General features: G+C 44.2%; 1 long non-coding RNA gene across 2 annotated transcripts; it reads left to right on the top strand.

The window, feature by feature from the left end:
- The first annotated feature begins 1,339 nt into the window (after positions 1-1,339).
- LOC138682315 (uncharacterized) lies at positions 1,340-17,053 on the top strand. 2 transcript variants are annotated; one of them, XR_011322420.1, is made up of 3 exons: positions 1,340-3,161; positions 16,056-16,229; positions 16,410-17,053. It is a non-coding gene; the product is annotated as an uncharacterized lncRNA (long non-coding RNA). The 2 variants fall into 2 exon arrangements; XR_011322419.1 differs by having other exon boundaries at positions 16,056-17,053.
- Positions 17,054-17,986: the final 933 nt, after the last annotated feature.

Below are 17,986 nucleotides of genomic sequence, written 5' to 3'. Positions count from 1 at the left end.
TCTCAGATGTTTGTTGTTCATTTGAGATGAAGGTTTTAGAGATAAATTTAAGAGTGGGTTCCTAGTTAAATTAAATGATCCAGAAAACCAGATAGTAATTGCTCTAGGATAGGCTGTACAAAGAATAAGGTTTTCATATCCACACAGTGTGGCTGCACAGTCACCAGTACCCCTGTCTTCAGCTTGACTAGTGAGCTTTACTGGGGGAGCTCTGAATTCCTGCCAGGGCTGGGCGAATTTTTGGATGGAATAAGTTGGGCTTTTTCTAGTAAAAAAATTGGGAATATTTTGCAACTTTTAATCAAATTACTTTCTCAGGAAAAGCTGGAAACTCCTTGATGCTTTTTAATTTTCACTCAATATTTTTATTTCAAAAAAATTTATGCTTATTTAGAATTTAAGAAAAGCAATACTAAAACAAAATAATTCATTCTTCTTGAACCACTCTGTTAAGTAAATTTACTTAAATTTAGTTTTTGAGGCTAAAATATTTAATCTGAAATCCCCTTATCCCCTTGACCTCCAAATATTTTATTACAGACCAAATATTCATTTTCACTGAACCCAAAGGGATTTTTTTGGTGATGCCTCATCTCATTGGAACATAAAGAAGTATGTTTAAAATGTTCCAAATAAATCTGAATTTTTTTTTTTTATAACTAAAACAACACTGTTTATACATGGTGCTATGCAGACGTAACATCTAATTTACAGATAAATGCATCATCCAACATCTTATCCAATCTATTTTTCCTCCAAAATTCCAAGTTTGGGGTATGAAGTTTAATGAAACTTGTGACTTCTCTTAGGTTTGTCAGAAGTGACGAGGTGTTTCCTGTCTGAGATGTCAGCTTTGATCTTCAGTGCATTTGAACAGTACTTATCTGTAGTTCAGAACTGCCTTTGGGTGAGATTGTCACCCTGGGATGAGGTTGTCACATCAGACAAAGTTGTGTCAGGGCACAACTGTGCGTCTATAATACTGAAGGCTTCTGTTTGCCTTTTTGCCACCCAGACTCTGATGACACTGAAGGGCTGCACCAGTGCCAGATTTCCCTTCTTTTGAGCTTCTGGATGGATTATTTTGTTAACAAAGATTGCTGTGTGACTCTGGAAGATTTTACCTCTATGTCTGTGTTGTCGTATTAAAAAACAACAGGGAAGGAAATCTATAACTTACCTCTTTGAAATTCTCAAAGGCTTCCAGAAAAGTGCAAAATGTTATACTCCTTGGCTATAAGTTTCATTTTTTATTACTAAGAATTCTGCTATGTGTTAGGGCACATTCTGTCTATGTGTGTGGCCACTTCTGGTGCCAAAAAAAAATACAAAATAGCCTATTTTTCAATATATATGTCCTCGAGCCATTATTCTGCATCTGACCTACAGTCTGGGTAGAGTTGCTTTGGCTGCAGTGAAGGTTTCACTCTTCTGTTTTACAGCACCTGGAAGAAGGCCAGGCACTGGAGAGAGCAAGGAGGAGTATGAGATACTACTCTGCGTCAGGACAGCCTTAAAACGAATGTCATGTATTCTCAGCTTTGAGAACTGAATTCCATGGGTTGTAATTGAATCCGCTGTCAGACCCATGGGGCTCAGTTCTTCAGCTTGGATATTTCTGCCTTCACATACATAGGAGATCAAAGAAGCACTTGATCATTCGCTGACTCTTCTGGATGGTGATAGCGGCAAGTAGGAGAGAAAGAATAACTGAAGTGAATCATTTTAACAGGGAGGTTTCATTGCAAAGGCCAGGCTCTCTCATGTTAAATAGCTATATAATGATTGAGTCTTTTCTTAGCTGATAGGCTCTGTGTTGCTGCTCACTGTTTAATTCACTCTGTTCTTTCCTCTCGGTTTTATCAAGGTTACATATAAATCCCTGAGATATTGTTGACTGAATGACGGTCCCCAAATAATGCAAAGTGGTGCAGTGCTCCTAACGGCAGCCACGGTGAGCTGCACTAGACCAGTGAAACCCTGCACCTCCCCAGTCTGAACGCCAAGTTTGCCAACTGACAACCTGCTGTAACCTCCTCTGTCCAGTACCACTGCTGTACAGTTATTGTTTCCATTGCTTTGTCTTATGCCAAATACCCATTTTCAGCAAAAAAAAAATCTTAGTTGTGACTGTAAAGAATATGCATTTGCACCAGCCACCACCACCCTTCCATAAACACTTAGGGAGCTTCTAGTGTAATCAGTGATGGCAATGTGTGTGCTGTGTGAAGGCTTGGCAGCACAAGCATCCCCTTATAGGGGGATTCATTCAAGACACAGGCTGATTTTTTTTTCTTGGAGGATCTATGTTCAAATTTTTCGTTCAGGCATCAGGAAAATTATATTTGTGGTCTATAAGCATGTAAAGAGTTATCATTACCAATGAGCTTTCCACCTCTTTCCTGCAATAATAACACCTTCCTAAATTACATTTTTCCAACTCAGTAAAGTGGATCATGCACTGATCTTATCCCTATCGTGCAATGCTCTTAAAAGCATAGAAATATTAAAATCCCACAGGTGCAGGAGCAGTGTGTTCAGCTAAGTAGCTTAAAACTGTCATGTGCCTCTTATGCTGAAAATGTATTTACACTAAAAATAATCAGATCTAATCACTGTTGCCTGTGGATACAGATGTACCTTCATACTGATGTGCTTTTCATATAAATTTTTATTGTAGGGGTTGAAGAGCTTCTTTGTGGCTGTCTGAAATGTACCATACTCACCAGTCTAGAAATTATAGTTCTTGGAAGAGCTCACCAGTTCCATCAGCTCATGCTGTGGCAATATCCATTAAACAAGAGGGAGAAACGCACAAACAAAGGACAATATTGAAGTTTCATTTTTTTTATTTCATCCCTGTCAGAAAGAAGAAATGAAATTTGAGGTCGGACTTAGCAAAGTCTGCAAAGGAAGAGAGAGCGATGGAACAGTTTTACAGGATGTCTAATGCAGGCGGTGTGGTGGATATTACATGGCTGAAGGCGCAAAACTTCATCCACTTTCTTCACTATGAAGTCCAACCTCCAGGCAGTGATGCGGCGGAGAAGATGATGTGTGTATGGTGGTAACCACGCAAGGCCACTGATGAAATCAAGATGGTCTTTGGTACAGGAGTCTTTGCAGTCCCACCTTTTTGAGGGCAGTTCCCAGTATGTGGTGTAAGTAATGCTTTTTTTTTTTCCTCAAAAGTCTACAATAAATCGTGAACTAATAATAGCACTATTGATGTTATCTCAAATTAAGCTTAAGTAGTTAAAACGTGGCGTGGTGAACAAGTCATCATTGTGTAAGTGAGAGAACAGATACAGGGCTGTTGTTACTCTGATAATGGCTCACGCCTGCGATCGTACTCACAGGAAGCGTCAGGGGGTTCCCCTGCTGGGCCAGAGCTGTACGCGTGTACCCCCAGAGTACACTACACTACACATTCACACACCAGATCACTACACCTTCCATGAACTGCAAATGGGATATCGCTACCAAATAGTTGATAGCTATGTCTGCGTGGTGCTGGACCTCCCCCAGTGCCATGAACTGCCTGTGCCTAGGTGAGAGTCATGAAACTTCTGTCTAGCTCTTGAGCTCCAGCTCTCCATGAATGTTGGGCATGCATGTAGGAAAACAGTTACACAGCCCATGTGTGATGAAAAAGTAGTTGGTATTTGTCCCCTGAACAAGTATATGTTCTGATCATAGCTGTTCATGTGAAAAATGGTGAAGGAAAGAGCTGTTCCCAGAGTTTGTTATTCTCAAGCCTTTTTTCTCTCAAAGCTGCCTAGGTGTTTTCTGTGCTGTAGAATTGCTGCTGGGTGAGAGAGAACAGATTAAAATGATTAGGCACAGAGCTATTTTGAAAGCAGGAGCAAGCCTGCCTTTCAGCCCCACAGTGACCGACCACTCAGTGTGTTCTTCCTTTGCTGCAGGCTACTGTAGTTACTTTTGAACCTTGCTTGCCCTGGATGACAAGGCATCTTCTTTTTGGATGTTCTTGGAATCTTTAAACCAGATAAGTTTTCAAGTCCCAGACTATCCTCCTGACAGTGCTGTGTCTTTCCAGCAGAATAGAAAGTATTTTTAGCATGCCATTTCAAACCAATGTACCTTCTGTCTGTCTAATTATGCTGCCTGGCAGTATACACGTTTATTCTACTTCACTGTAACCAGGGCAGTCCTCAGGATGCCCCAGCTGGCAGCTCACACCCCAGCCAGCCTGCACGGGGATACGTGCCTCTCAGCACACCGAGGTAATGCAGTGTCGCAGTGCTGAAGGTAGAGCGACTCAGTGACTCATTTCGTGATGCTCTGTCAGAAGTACAGTGTGTTATGTGTATTAATTGATACAAGTCCTTACTGAATTCACCAGCTTTGTGCACAAGCACCAGCAGTGAAAGCATCACAACTCTGATGACTTCATCACTTCTGAAAGTTTTTCCCATCTTCTCCTGTTCCCTGACTTACAAAACCGGTCTCTTTAATCTGGCCCTCTAGATGTTTCATTTTGGAATGAAATTCTGATTTTTCATTGTACTTTTTTTCCTCTTGGCAGAATCATTCAGGTGAATTCAGCTATATTTGTTAGTGCTGCTATAGATGTGAAACTTGATTTTGGGGCAGGTAAAGCATTTGCTAAAAAGATATACCCTCTATGTATCTTTTTCAAGTTGATCTATGCCACCTTCTAGTGCTTACTCACAGATCTTACTTTGTTTATTTTGTTCTGAATAAATCAATGGGCTGCATCCCCCTGACACAGCTGTGGCAGACCAGCAAGGCTACCTACATTTTGCAGATGAATAAACTGAGAGTCCAAACACTTAAAATGGAGAAGCAGCCCTGAATTCTGTTGCATGCTTATTGCTCTTCACTTGTGGCTTTCTGCTTACTATTCACAACAAACAAATGAGGACAAACACCTACACCCTTCTTCTGGTACGAGTGTGCCCCAGTGTCGCCCACTCCCGCTGTTTGTGCGGTTTGCTGCCTCCCCCTCCCTTGGCTGACGTTCTGTCCCCACTTCTTGGTCCTTGATCCCTCCCTGCCTCTCTCAGGTCATCTCTTTTGGGTTTTTTTTTGCCTTTTCCCCCTGTATATTGTGGGATTATATCTTTTTTTTTTTCTTTTTCTTGCTCTGGGACACTTTTCTCCCTGCTTCCAGATAGTGCTTGAACCTGGTGAAAAAAACCCAAACCTCATTGAGTGCTGGAGGGGCCTGTGCACTACTTCAAAAGCAGAATGGAAACAAATGGTGCAACACACAGAGGGGAGCGGACAGAGGCAGACAGAGAGAGAGGAACTGCCGCAGCAGTAACAGGTCTATAGGTCTTTGCGTGTTTTGCATTGCAGTTGAGGTGAGAAAGTGCCCTGTGGCATTAAGCACTGCTCCCTTTGCTGCCTCCCACCCATCATCTTCTCCTTAAGCGTCTGCATTTCTTCTTTATACTGTGTGTGCCTTTTCCAGTGAATGCTGATGAGAGGCATTAGTGCAGGCTGCAGACAGGTGTTTATTCTCAGCAAATGATCTTAGGCCTTTTCAAATGAGTGGCTGCACTTACACACTCCTGTAGAGATGGCTCTGCGCTTGCTGCCCTTTGGTACCCCAAGACAAGATAGCTGTTGCCGACTGTGGCTTATCTTTTTGGCTAGCGTCCCTTTTTGCTTCCAGGAAAATGATGAGTTTATGTCAGGTTCAGTAATCCTGACGATTGAGAGAAATAGCACTTTAATGCAAGTGTGAGTGTGCATGTGTATATATGGAAACTACAGCTTTGACAAGGCTCTCATCTCCCTTGGAAAAGAAACAGCAGGGCTTAAAAGCTATGGAGTCACAATATGCTGACTAAGGTCACTAGCTTTCAGTGACTCACAATCTGTTTTTTTGGCAGCCCAACCATACAGCAGGTTGTACTTTTTTGTCTTCTGTTTCTTTCCTTTAAAAAAACTCTACATCAGAAAAGTTAATACCTAAAGATATGCTGGAAGGTCTGTCTCTTTGACATGCACTCAAGTATAGAAATCTCTGTTCACTGGCATCCCTTCCTCATTCTGCTATACTAGCCTATTTTTGCGCTGGCAAAGAGGTACTTTTACATTAGGTTAAAGTTATTATGAAAAGTATTTGCTAGGTTGTCTTTCTGGTAGTCATCCTTATTTTCCATTTTCTGACCGCTCACTGCAGACCTGGAGAGGAGTGTTGGGCAAAGCCAGCTGAAGGAGGCAGTGCCATTACCTCACTGAGGCACTGAGATGTTTCTGGCTGCCATTAAGTATCTAGGTTCTAAAATGAGGGACTTTTCTGTGCTAAAGATACGATTTACACTGTCTCAGCACTTATGGATCATAGAATGGTTTGGGTGGAAGGGACCTTAAAGCTCATCTAGTTCCAACCCCCTGCCATAGGCAGGGACACCTTCCACTAGACCAGGTTGCTCAAAGCCCCATCCAACCTGGCCTGCAACACTTCCTTGAATACTTGGAATTAGTCAAAGAATGTAATTTGTTAGAAGAATCTGCCAAGACAGGATTTTTTAACTTTCATTTTTCTAAATTTTTTTAAGGTTTTCTCCGACTTTCCTCCCCTTTGTTTTCTTCTCTCTTTTACCCTGCAAAAATTTTGTTGTCTACTACCTGTTGAAAAAACTATCGATTTTGGAACAAACAAACATACAGTCATCAGGCAAGAAAGCTGTTTCATTTCAAGATGTGAAGGAAATTTTTTAATCAGATTTGAAATAAAAATACATTGCCCAGAAGATTTGTCTGTATGGATTGCCTGTAAACTCCGCTGCTGTGCAGCTGATGGCAGAGCACCACAAGCCTTCATGCCAAAGTACCAGGCAGCACTTCCACTGTACTGTGGCAGTACCTCTTAGAAGCAGGTCATAGATAAATGAACCAATTTGTATAAAAATAACCATCACTGGGATGATTCTTTCAGATTCATAATAGTGTATTAAATAATGATCATTAATTTGTTGTTTAGAAAAAACCCCAAACCCAGCCAAGCATTTCCACTTTCTATAGATAGCAATTCAATTACTATTGTGCTGGAGTTAAATCTCATGGTATTCCTCTCAGAAATTTTATTCTTTATTTATTCTCATTTTATAGACTGGGACACAGGGCATACTTGGCTGAGGACACAAAATGAATCTATTTGAAGTTATCTAGGAAATTTGCCATAGTTAATATCACTGGTTGAAAGGCTCGAGTATAAGGGAGGCTTTCAGTGCTGTCCGTAGCCTAGACCTCCTCTAAACAGATGCCCACAGTGCAGAAATGTCCATTTTCTGCTTGCACTGTTGCTCAGAAAGTTGCTCTGCCTATTCCTGCCAGGGAGAGATCTTACAGGAGAGGAAAATGCCTCCCCATGCTCACAAATGACTGAACACCACTGGAGGCAGGACCACCTAAATCACAGCCCCACTTTGAAAGCCTCCTGCTAACATTTTACAGTTTCACTTGTTTTTCACATTTCCTCCTTTCTGTGTTTTCCTGTGCAAGCTCAGGCAAGGAAGAGTTTTTCCTGGACACAGAAATCTGTGGCTCTTGTGGCATTTTTAGGCAAATTGCTGCCAATCAACCGGTTCACGAAGAAAGCCCTTCAGAGCAGACCTGAGGCCACAGCACATCGATGCTTCAGTGCCTGGGCACTTGCACCATGGTAGGGGCTTAGTAGTGGAAATTTTTATCTTTTCCAGCATGAAAACAAAGCTATTCTCTTGACTGAGATCTCACACAGCGCTGACACCATTTGCTGGGGTGCCGCCAAATAACAAAGGGCAATATTTTCTTTAAAAAGCAGAAAGCGTATTAAAGTTTCTAAGCTGTGTTTGTGAAAATCTCAGGGTTGCTTGATTAGGAGCTTGAAGATGGTCAGACTCCTTCCAGCTTCCCCACTTCAACCTTGTTTCTGCGTGATACTGCAGCTGCTCTGATGAAAAACAGTTATTTAAAAATTTGCTTGTAGCTATGGCAACCTTCATGCACTGTATTTCAATTGAAACTCTAAAACAGCAGCAGAAGTTTCTTAATAGGATATTTATGAAGATTTTAGTCTTTGTACATTTTAAAATGGAAATATTCCATTTTTAAAGGGGGGGTATCAAAATCTCATTAATCTTGGAACTGCATTTTTGTTGTGAGAGCTGCTGCTTAGCTCTTTTTTTGGTGGGTTTTTTGGTTGGTTTTTTTTTTGGTTGGCTTTTTTTCGTTGTTGTTGTTTAAGATTCCTCTGGTTGCTTTAACTCTTCTGAGCCTAAGACCTGGGGCACTTTCCAAATGCCTGCTTCTCCTGTCTGTGCCTGGCCTCCCACTCTCTCTAGCAGACTGCTGGTTTTGTAGTGGCATGGTGGAGGGACAGGGCAACGAGTTGTGTTGGGATCAGGCTGGCGGGGCTGGAGCATTGCCAGGGATCTCAGACTTTGCCTTCCTGCAGTAAAGAACCCAGGTGGTTTATTTAGCCCTTTTTACCCATGCAGTTGCCAGGTGTCTGCTTGCTCCGGGAGAAGCAAATAGGAGTGTTTGCAGTTAGATTATTTAGTACCTCCATGATATTTCAATGTTTCGTCTCAAAGGCACAAACTTTCAGGTGTACTCAGTTTGTGTAGGTGCAGTCATAGTAGGTTTTAACCTCGCAGACAACTCAGTTTTCTAGCTGCACCTCAGAAGGGTTAAATTTGCAAAGCTGCTATTTTTCTCTTGTTTTCTTCCCCCTTCTTTTTCTCTGTGCATTCACACCTTCAAAATCATGAGGATAAAATTAAGGAAGCCTTGCTGAGACATACACTCTGCTGCCTTAAACCCCCTCGAGCCGTGATGATATGTTCTGGTGCCTCCGAAGTGTGGATTAGGTCTAATTAATACTGTTTCTTGATCAATGGTTTTGACACAAATGCATCGAAGGGATTTATGTAATTACAGCTGTAACAGCAAGGGCTTTTTGCTAGGAAGCTCCCAGCGCTGCGGCGGGAAGTTTGCTCCTAATGATGGGGTTTTTGGCCTCCAGCCACTGTAGGTGCGTGACTACTCCCTCAGTCTTGAGGTTGGTTTTTTTTTTTTTTTGCCTGGGCAGGTTTGAAGCTACTGGTTTGCATGGGAAGATGCCTGAGGTGTGGACGGGCACATTCCTCTGTTAGCACGAGTTTGTATAACTAAGCATTGGCACCTTTTGTCCGTACCAATGGTATTATTCCTGACCCATGAAACGTTCATTTTTGGAAATGCCTCACAATAGGTTGTAATGAGCCAGCTGAGGAGGTGTTATCAAGGTATTCAAAGAGGATTTTTGTGTTTCTTTATTCTAATCTGTAGAAAAAAGAGTGGAATTGATCACATTTCTCACAATACATCTAAGAGAAAACACAGAAGGGATGTGAAATGTTCAACACCCTCTAGCCCTCCCATTCTGCATGTTGGATGACTGACATTGTCTCCACCCTCCTCCCAGCACAATGGACATCCAGCATCTAATCCGTATGCCACGTCTATTGCTGTGATCAGACGAGACAGGACCAGGACACAGAAGAATATACGCCTATTAGATAGGCAGGGCTCTAGTAGGGGAATTGCACTACTGCAAAAGAGATTAAATTAAATGATGAAACTTTGCAGTCCATTGACTGCGCTAAACCAACTACGTTTTATTCAGGGTTGTGAAGGTCTAATGGAGATTGAAAAAGCTGCCAAAGGGGCTGGAATTATATCTGTATTAGAAGGGGAAGTTTCTGGTTCGATAAGAAATTAGAAGGATCAAAGAAAATAAGGCTGGGTGGGATCTTAAAGAATCCTCTAGTCTAGACCATGCAATGTGCTGAGAGGCATGAATAGACATCAAGGAGATGCAGGGCTTGGGTTCAGGGCTGGATCTGGGCTTTAGCAGTTTTACGTTGTAAAATTTCCCTATCACAGTACAACCACATATCAAAGGATTTGCACAGCCCTGCATGCCTTTGGCATAGAGGTGAACGCGCAGGAATGAGGAGAGCTGAGGTGTGCCCGTCCTTCGCTGAGTACCAGCAAGGTCTCTTATAAGCCAGTGCAGCATGAAGGAGGCTGGAGGTACAGAGCTGCAGAGACATCATCCAGTCACGTCTGTCCTCTCTTCCACTGGATCTTATGCAGAGAATAACTTGGTCAGCCCCGAGACTGAAAGCTCTACTGCCTTTTTTGGGAAGTGCCACGTGCAGCATGCAGACACACAGGGCCTCACTGCACTGCCGTCTGTACGCTGCGGCTACGGCAGGGTCAGTGCCAAACTGGATTAGAACAGCATTACCACCATCTACTTCGGGACATATTGTACCGAGGCAGTCGTACCATGAGCCAAATCCTTCTGACTTCAGAAAAAAAGACTGTTGTCTGTTTGCATAGAGGCATTCAAGAAGCTATAGCATACCTTGTTATGTTTTTCTGGTTGGTTTGTTGATTTTACAGTGAAATTGTCTTCCTTCAGCAGCTGGAGAAAGTGAACACAATTAGAAGGCCAAAGACAGGGAATGACACTGGGATGATTTGCTTCAGTAGGATTTGTGCCCTGTGTAAGTTAACTTGCAGCTGGTGATCCACCTTTGCTTAGATTTCATTTTAATGGGAATTTTCTCAGTCACTTTTTAGGATGAGAAGATGGAGATAGATCCAACTCTTTCAGCAGTTCAGTGCTTTTAGCTGCAAAACTATAATGGAATGAAAAAATACAATTTGGAAAGGAACCAACAATGTTTTGTTCTGTAGTTTCCCACTGAAAAAAAGGAGGAGTTGTTTTCCCCTGCTACTCGAAACATGGAAACAAATTCTATCAACTGCTCAGAACTGGTAGGAATTAACCAAGTAAATACATGAGCTACAACTTATAAAAGCTGTTTTCAAAAACTGTTTGAAGAAACCACTGAATCACTGCACCTCCTCAGCACTCACTGGGTCGTGCTGCTGCCACCGGAGCAGCTTGTGGCTGCTTGCATTATACCAATGGCCTGGTGGAGCTGCCAGGACAAGCACTTGCAGGGTATCTTACATTGAAACTAATGTACAAATATTTATAGGAACCTTTAAAAATCCGTCTGTCACCCGTCTGGCTTCCTTTATTCAGATACAATGCGATGTTTCCAACATATCTGGTCCTTCTCTAATTTAATAGCTTAAGAGTTTTAAGACCCACTACTCTCTATCATTTATTTCATAGGAGCTTTCCAGCTAAATCTGGTGGATCTGTAACTTTGAAATTAGTCTCTCTAGTTTTCTTAGTTAGCATTTAAACTTTCCTTACTCTATCCTGGCTAGACACATGGCAAACTCTGGCCTCATATTTCTACTGTTTGGTTTTACCTTCCTTCAGGGATTTTTCTTTTTCCCCTTAATCTTGCAGCTCGCATCCTCAGGACAAAAAAAAAAAAAAAAAAAAAAAAGTGCTCTGAACTTCTGGTTGAATAAAACCATCTTGTATAAATCCCTTTTGAGGTCCACGAAATCTTGTGATAAAGCCTAGTTCTCTGATGCAAACTCCTCAAAATTGGCTGAGAAACTGAAAACGTGCATATTTATTTGAGCAGAACAAATATTTATAGGAGCCTTCTAAAATCTGTCTCCTGCCATCTGGCTCTGCTGCTTCAGAGGCACTGGAGCCTTCCCGGCGTGTTTGGCCCTCGCCTCCATGTGCGGGGGGGAGCGGGGCAGAGCCGCCGCTAGGCTGGCAACGATTCAACGCCTTTTTCGTATTTCGGGGCTTTTCCTCCCTTTCCTCAGCATGGCAAGAAAAGCTGCGAAGCTCCCTTTACCCAGTAGAGGGCAGAAATGGAACAGCAAACACCGTGCGCAGCGCGGCGGAGCGGGGGGAAGGGGAGCGCCCGCGGCGCGACCGGCGCCGAGATCCACGGCCGCCCGCGGGGGGGCGGCACCGCACCGCTCCCACCGCTCCGCTCCGCACCGCACCGCACCGCTCCCACCGCTCCGCACCGCACCGCACCGCTCCGCTCCCACCGCCCCGCTCCCCACCGCCCCGGCCCCGGCCCCGGCCCCGGCCCCGCAAACCCGGGCGCTGCAAGCGAACCCTGCGTGGTCTGGGTTGGGAGCCCTGTTAACGCACTCCTAGTTTTTTAAAAAAACATAAAGCGCTCAGTTCCAGAAGGGGAGGGGAAGGTGAAGGGAAAGGGGTGCGAGCTGGAGTGTGGGCATCTGGTGAAATGGGTTGCTAAGTGTCTGTCAAGCATTTGGGGGGGTGGGGGGAAACAGAGGATGAACCTTTGCCGGTTAATTCTATAGGCAGAAATTGTGAAAGAGAAGGTCTTTCGCCTTAAGAATATTAGTTTTAGCAAAGAATTTACAGGTGGTATTGGAACAAGGGGTAAAGTCACTAAAGGGGTGTTCTCAGAACCATTACTTCCACTGACTGGCACTGGGAATTTGTCCCACTCCTTTCCTGGACTCTGCAGGAGAAGAAATCCAGTGATCCCAGGCTTGTTTAATCAAAATAGCTCTGCAGTTGCTTTTGCTTCGGGGATTGTCTGTTTGCACAGAAGATTGCTCATCTGAACCTCAGAAACATTTGCTTCATCTCCTTCCCCCTTCCCTGAAGAAGCCTGGTTTGCAGCGGTGTGTAGCTCCCTTTCGTCAAGCTGCCTGCAGAGCTACTTGGGAAGCCAAACACAGCTCTCCACATTTATTAAAATGCGTTGCTTGCTTTTTGTCAGCAGTGCTGATGTTGGTAAGAACAACAGGGCAACACCTTAATAGGCAAGCCAGGAGCCTGTGTAGTGTTTATCTACCTCACACACACATGAAGTCTGGTTATGGCTCAGCTATTGCATTACAGGCAGTGGTGGTATTAGTTTCGAATGGTGTTGGAATTAAGTACAGCTGGGCCTGTGTAGAAGCCTAGATAGCTGCTGAGCTTAATAGTGAGCTGCAGAGCCGATTGCTTCCAGGGCTGTGGTCTGAACCCAAGCCCAGTGTGGGGCCCTTAAGAGTGCAGATCTTTGGGGGCACTATTGTGGCAAAAGAAAGCTTTTAGCTGGCTCAGACTGGCCACAAAGGCTGAAAGACCCTGTCACCATGGCAGTATGGAGTGCTGTGAGGGCTGGTACTGGGGGTCTGCCACTCTCCATCCACACTGATGAAATACAAGAGAAAGAGGCAGCTCTCCAGGTGCTTTGCTAGGAGAGCATATTACAGATATAGAAACAATTCACCGGGCGCTGTCCTCCCGTGGGTAGAGCTGCCTTTCCACAATGCACAGAAGCTCCGAAAATGCTCCTTCTCCACGCACGGGAGAGGGAATACTCTCCTCTGCTGCCGGTACTGCAGAACTACTCCAATTAGTCAACAGTTTTAAGGTAGAGGTGCTTTTTGGATCTGAAAAGCTATGGCCGCTGTCCAAATCATCTAGGTCTTTTTTATATGAATAAATATTACAAGTATATGACAGAGAGATAAAGAGCCTCACTGAATAGTTGCACAAAGAGGCTGAAGGATAGCATTGAATTGCTGAAATAAAAATGCATCAGTGGATGTAGACGGATCTCACCTGTGAGAATTGAAGTCCCTTTTGTCTGAATGTCTAGTTGTGACCAACTGGGATTTGCACCCCATCTCAAAAGGTAGAGCCATTTGTTTAAAATTCTTAACCTTCATTTAAGAGTTGCTTCAGTAATGACTCACGGAGGAGACTGCAGTGAATTGAATCACTACTCAAATTGTCTACTGTGTGAAGAATTTAGTTGCAGAAAAACGTTTAGTGAAAAACCTCTAAGATCTAAGACGATCACAGCCCAAACTACTGTAACCATTTTAACTTGCTAACTGCTGCAGTCTGGGCTCAGCCTCACTGCTGATGGTATTTTCCACTGCAAGATTGTTCTCCTACATTTCTTTGAATTATGTTGGTATTGCCCAATGTCCAAATATAGAGTAACTCAATGTTTCCATTCAGTGCTTTTGTATGTAAAATGTGTTAATCTGTTCTAAGCAGCAGAGCATCTTCTATAAGCTGATATTTTGGCACCTCCTTTGGTCTGTAGCTATTTCAACTTTCCTGAGCTGTTTGAAGGGGAAATGTGTCCTGGCACAGTAAGTAGAGCTGCAGCGGTCCCACTGCTTAAAGACACTGAGGTGTCTTCAGCCAGTGGAACTCTTCCATCAAAGGAGTCCAGGCCTACACGGACATGCTGAAATTGTGGTGGTAATGTTGCAGACACGATTTCCTGTGTCAAAAGGAGGTACTTTGTTCCTAGCAAGTCAAAGACTGGATCAGAAAGGTGAGGACTTTCTGAGGAGGCTGAAGTTTTAGTCTTTAAGGACAACAGCTACTATGGAGAAGCTGGTCCTAAGGATGGCAGGGGCAAGGGGATAAGGTCTAACCAGAGATGCCTGTGAGCAGTCTCAACAGAGGATATCCAAGATATCGGTGATTCCAATACGCCATATAGGCAGTCCTGCTCCTTTCTGCACTGTGAGTAAGCCAGTTCTCAGCTCTCCACCCAGCAGAACTCAGCCTCCAGCAGCAGCGCGAACAGCCTCCAACACCTCCATTTGCACCCAAAGAGAGGTGCTGCTTTGGAAGCTGTGAGGGAGGAAGGGAATGAGCAGCCAGCTCTGTCTGCTGTAGGCAGAGCTGTCTGGTACAGCCCATGTCCTGCAACCCTCTCAGCCTGTGCCCATCGTGGGCTGTGGGAAGGACCTGCGCAAAAGGCAGGGCTGTCTCGCTGTCGTATTTCAGCTTTCCTTGCTCATAATTGACTGTTAGATATCTAATCTTGATTCAAGCCGGGGAGAGGCTTGCGGCTTCAAAGTAACTAAGTGGAGAGACCAAGCATTTCATGGGAATCTGAGTAACCTGTTGGATGGCAGGGGGGACACAAAACCTCAATTTCCCAGAGTGAGTGATGAAATAATTACATCATAACTGACACAGCTGCTGATTTTAAGGAGGATAAATTTCCCAAGGGCGATACTAAGATGACAAGCTTTCAGCTCTGGTGTGTCATTTACTGCTCTTCCCTGTGTTGATTTTTTTATAGTGGTTTCTGTGGAGCAAGTGGCTACCCAGCAAAATTAATGTGGCAGAATGAGACCCTCAGATGGGGTCTGGGATTTCATCACTGAGCTTTTCACATATTTCAAAAAACATATTAATGTTAGGAGAGACCATTTATCAATTACTTAGTAGTTTGCTTCCCAGCCCACACCACAAAAATTTCACCCAGGGGTTCTTGGAGTGCTCCCAGGAGTTATTGGCAGAAGCAGCTCCCTGAAGCTAAAGTGGAAGAGACAATTTAATGTGACTAAAGTTTAAAAAAATGCTTCTCTCCTTTCTAATACAAATTATCTGTGATGAATTATCACTCCTCCTAGGGTTAGAAAATAAGCTCAACAACTTATACCTGGCAACATTTAATAGCTGTGCATATGCAGCCTCTTTGCTCTGCGACCCAGGAGAACGGCTTCTTAATATTCCTCTTAAAGACTTAGTGTTTGTGTTGGGTTTCCTGTAAATTCATAGTGTTTCATTTGAAGCCAAACTGCAACAAAACCCACATAACGATTAGGAAGCCTTGCACGTAGATGCAGAAAATGCAGTCACAAGATTGCTAAATAGAAATTGCTCTATCTTTAAATGATCATGAGCTGTCAGCTGTTCCTTTGTTCGGATTATTATAGACACACATAAAACATTTGATTGAATGCTCAAGTTTTCACCAGCTAGAATCCAGACGGATGTCTGATAAAATAACAAACACACCCCACTCCACCCCTCCTCAAAATCCCCTTCCTGCTTCGGCTAAATTTCTCCCTGCGTTGAAGCCAGTATTTCATGGACTAAATTGGACAAAGCAAGCAAACAATCTCCTTCGCATTGATTTCCAAATCAAATCATTGTTAATCACATCAATATTCCCAGCTGATTCAACAGTCTCGGAGGCCGGCTTTCTGGCTCAAAAAGCTCCTCTGCATGGATGTCATGGAGCCCTCTGTGTGTGCCACCCAGATTTGCTATTAATTATTGTTGGAAACATCCAGGTCTGATTCTCTCGCCTCTTCTTTCTTCCCTCTTTCCCCTCAGGCAGCAAGGAAGAAACAGAAACACCATTCTTCACTTGACAGTGGACTTCTGACCTCTCTCAGTGATGTGAAGGAGGCAGCTGCCTAGTGCTGAAATACAGATCCAGGGCACCACGGGCTTACCTGTAAGCAACCACAATACCTCAGCCACTGGAAAGCGCGGCAGATATTTCAGTGTGGTAAGCTGCTAATTTCTGGGGCTAAACTCTGCTCTTTTGTGGTACAGCTCTGATGGGGGGTGTGACAGCTTAGAGGTATCAGAGCCTGCCTCCTCAGGCTGTGCCGACGGTGGAGCAGAAGCCTGCTCCTGCAGACATTTGTCCAAAGGATTAATTTCAAATCCATGTGCATCTCTTTAGGTTCAGTGAGATGCCTCTCACGCTTTAAGCTAAGCAAGTGCCTGTGCTTTGGGAGGATGGCAATCAGGGCAGAAATGGTGGAGCTGCGGTCTGACCATGGCAGGAGCAGCACTGGCATTGGCAGCCGGGTGCTGGAAGGAATGGTGGCAGGACCTGGGAGGAACTCGGAATCAGCTCCTGCCTCCGCAGCAGCTCTGCCCGAGGTCAGGTCTCACCGCAGGCGGTGAACAACTCCTTCCCTCCTTTGCAAAAGAGGGAGCAGAAGAGAAGAAAAGGTGGCAGACTCGAACACGACTGTTTCCAGTGATAACAAGAAACCCCAGCAGTGTGCGCACATGCAGGCAAAGCAGCACACACAAACACACAGAGCACATCACGATCAGTGTGGAGAGGTCTGTCTGAGACCAGATTAACGATCAGTCTGAAAAGGAGAGGATGAGCCTCAGAGACGGAAATACCTTCTCCCGGTTAGACACAGCTCACAGAGACTCACTCTGTGCACATGTGGGCACAGCTGGTTGGGAAAGCATATGCTGCCCATTTGACATGTAAGGAAGTTACCCTGTCAGATAAGCAAGACTTCAGGACTATATCTGTAGCATCTATTAGGAACGGCAAATTAATTAAAAGTATGAACTAATTAACCTCCTTGCTCTCTGCCTCTTCCTTTGCCAGGGCAGCGAGGCTCATCCTGCCGTAAGCCCCGCAGCAGCCTGCGCTGTGTCCCGGGCAGCCTTGGTTTTCCTAATGGCCTGTGTGCTGCTCCCTGTGCATCTGGGGACGGAGGTGCCCTCTGCTTAATGAGGCCACTGACAGTTTGATGATGCTATCTGTAAAAGTGTTCTCCCCTGTGCCTTTACTGAAATTGTCTGTGGACTGGCTATAATATGGCTTTAGGTGTAGAGTAGGTTCACCAGCAGAGGCTGGGATTGGAACAGGGTTTTGAAGGGTCTCTGCCTTAGAAGTGGAAACCCGATGAGTTGAAGAGGGGTCTAGAAAGAGACAAACTTCTCTTAAGATGGTTGAGCTGAATTTAGGGAATATTGGTGTAACATACAGCCCTTTGAACTATCTAGCAGAGTAGGCTTGGTATAGCCTCAAGGAAGCTTTAGCCAAGGGGAAATTGGGTCTAACTTGATATCTGCCGTGGTTAACCTGCTAGAGACCACTGCATCCTCTGCAAACAGCAGAGACTGCGCACAAGCTGGTGAGCGCAGCAGAGGGCTCTGCAGTGGCTGCACAGTCAGCCCACGTCAGCGCTACAGGTGGCCTCACCCCGTGAAAGCTAGTCTTTCTTCTCTTGCTGTCACATTTTCCTGTCTGCTCACTTGTAAATCAAATTGCCATGTTCTCTGATGATAATGTTTTACTCCTCCGAAAGTTACTGTTTGCACAGTGGCATCTGTACGATGCTATTTTCCCCTCTGAATAATCATTTTCATAATCTGAAACTGAAAAGAAAACCCAAACAACTACCATGGAAGAAAGGAAAATTCTCATGGAATAAATTACCATAGACTCAGTTAAATTTCCCTGTAAATGCATATTACTTCTGGAGCTTCCTGTGAAGACAACAA

The sequence above is a fragment of the Haliaeetus albicilla genome, chromosome 27 (assembly GCF_947461875.1).
Source record: "Haliaeetus albicilla chromosome 27, bHalAlb1.1, whole genome shotgun sequence".
Classification (NCBI taxonomy): Eukaryota; Metazoa; Chordata; class Aves; order Accipitriformes; family Accipitridae; genus Haliaeetus; species Haliaeetus albicilla.
The sequence above is the reverse complement of the archived record's forward strand: the minus strand, read 5'-3'. Positions and strand labels throughout refer to the sequence as shown.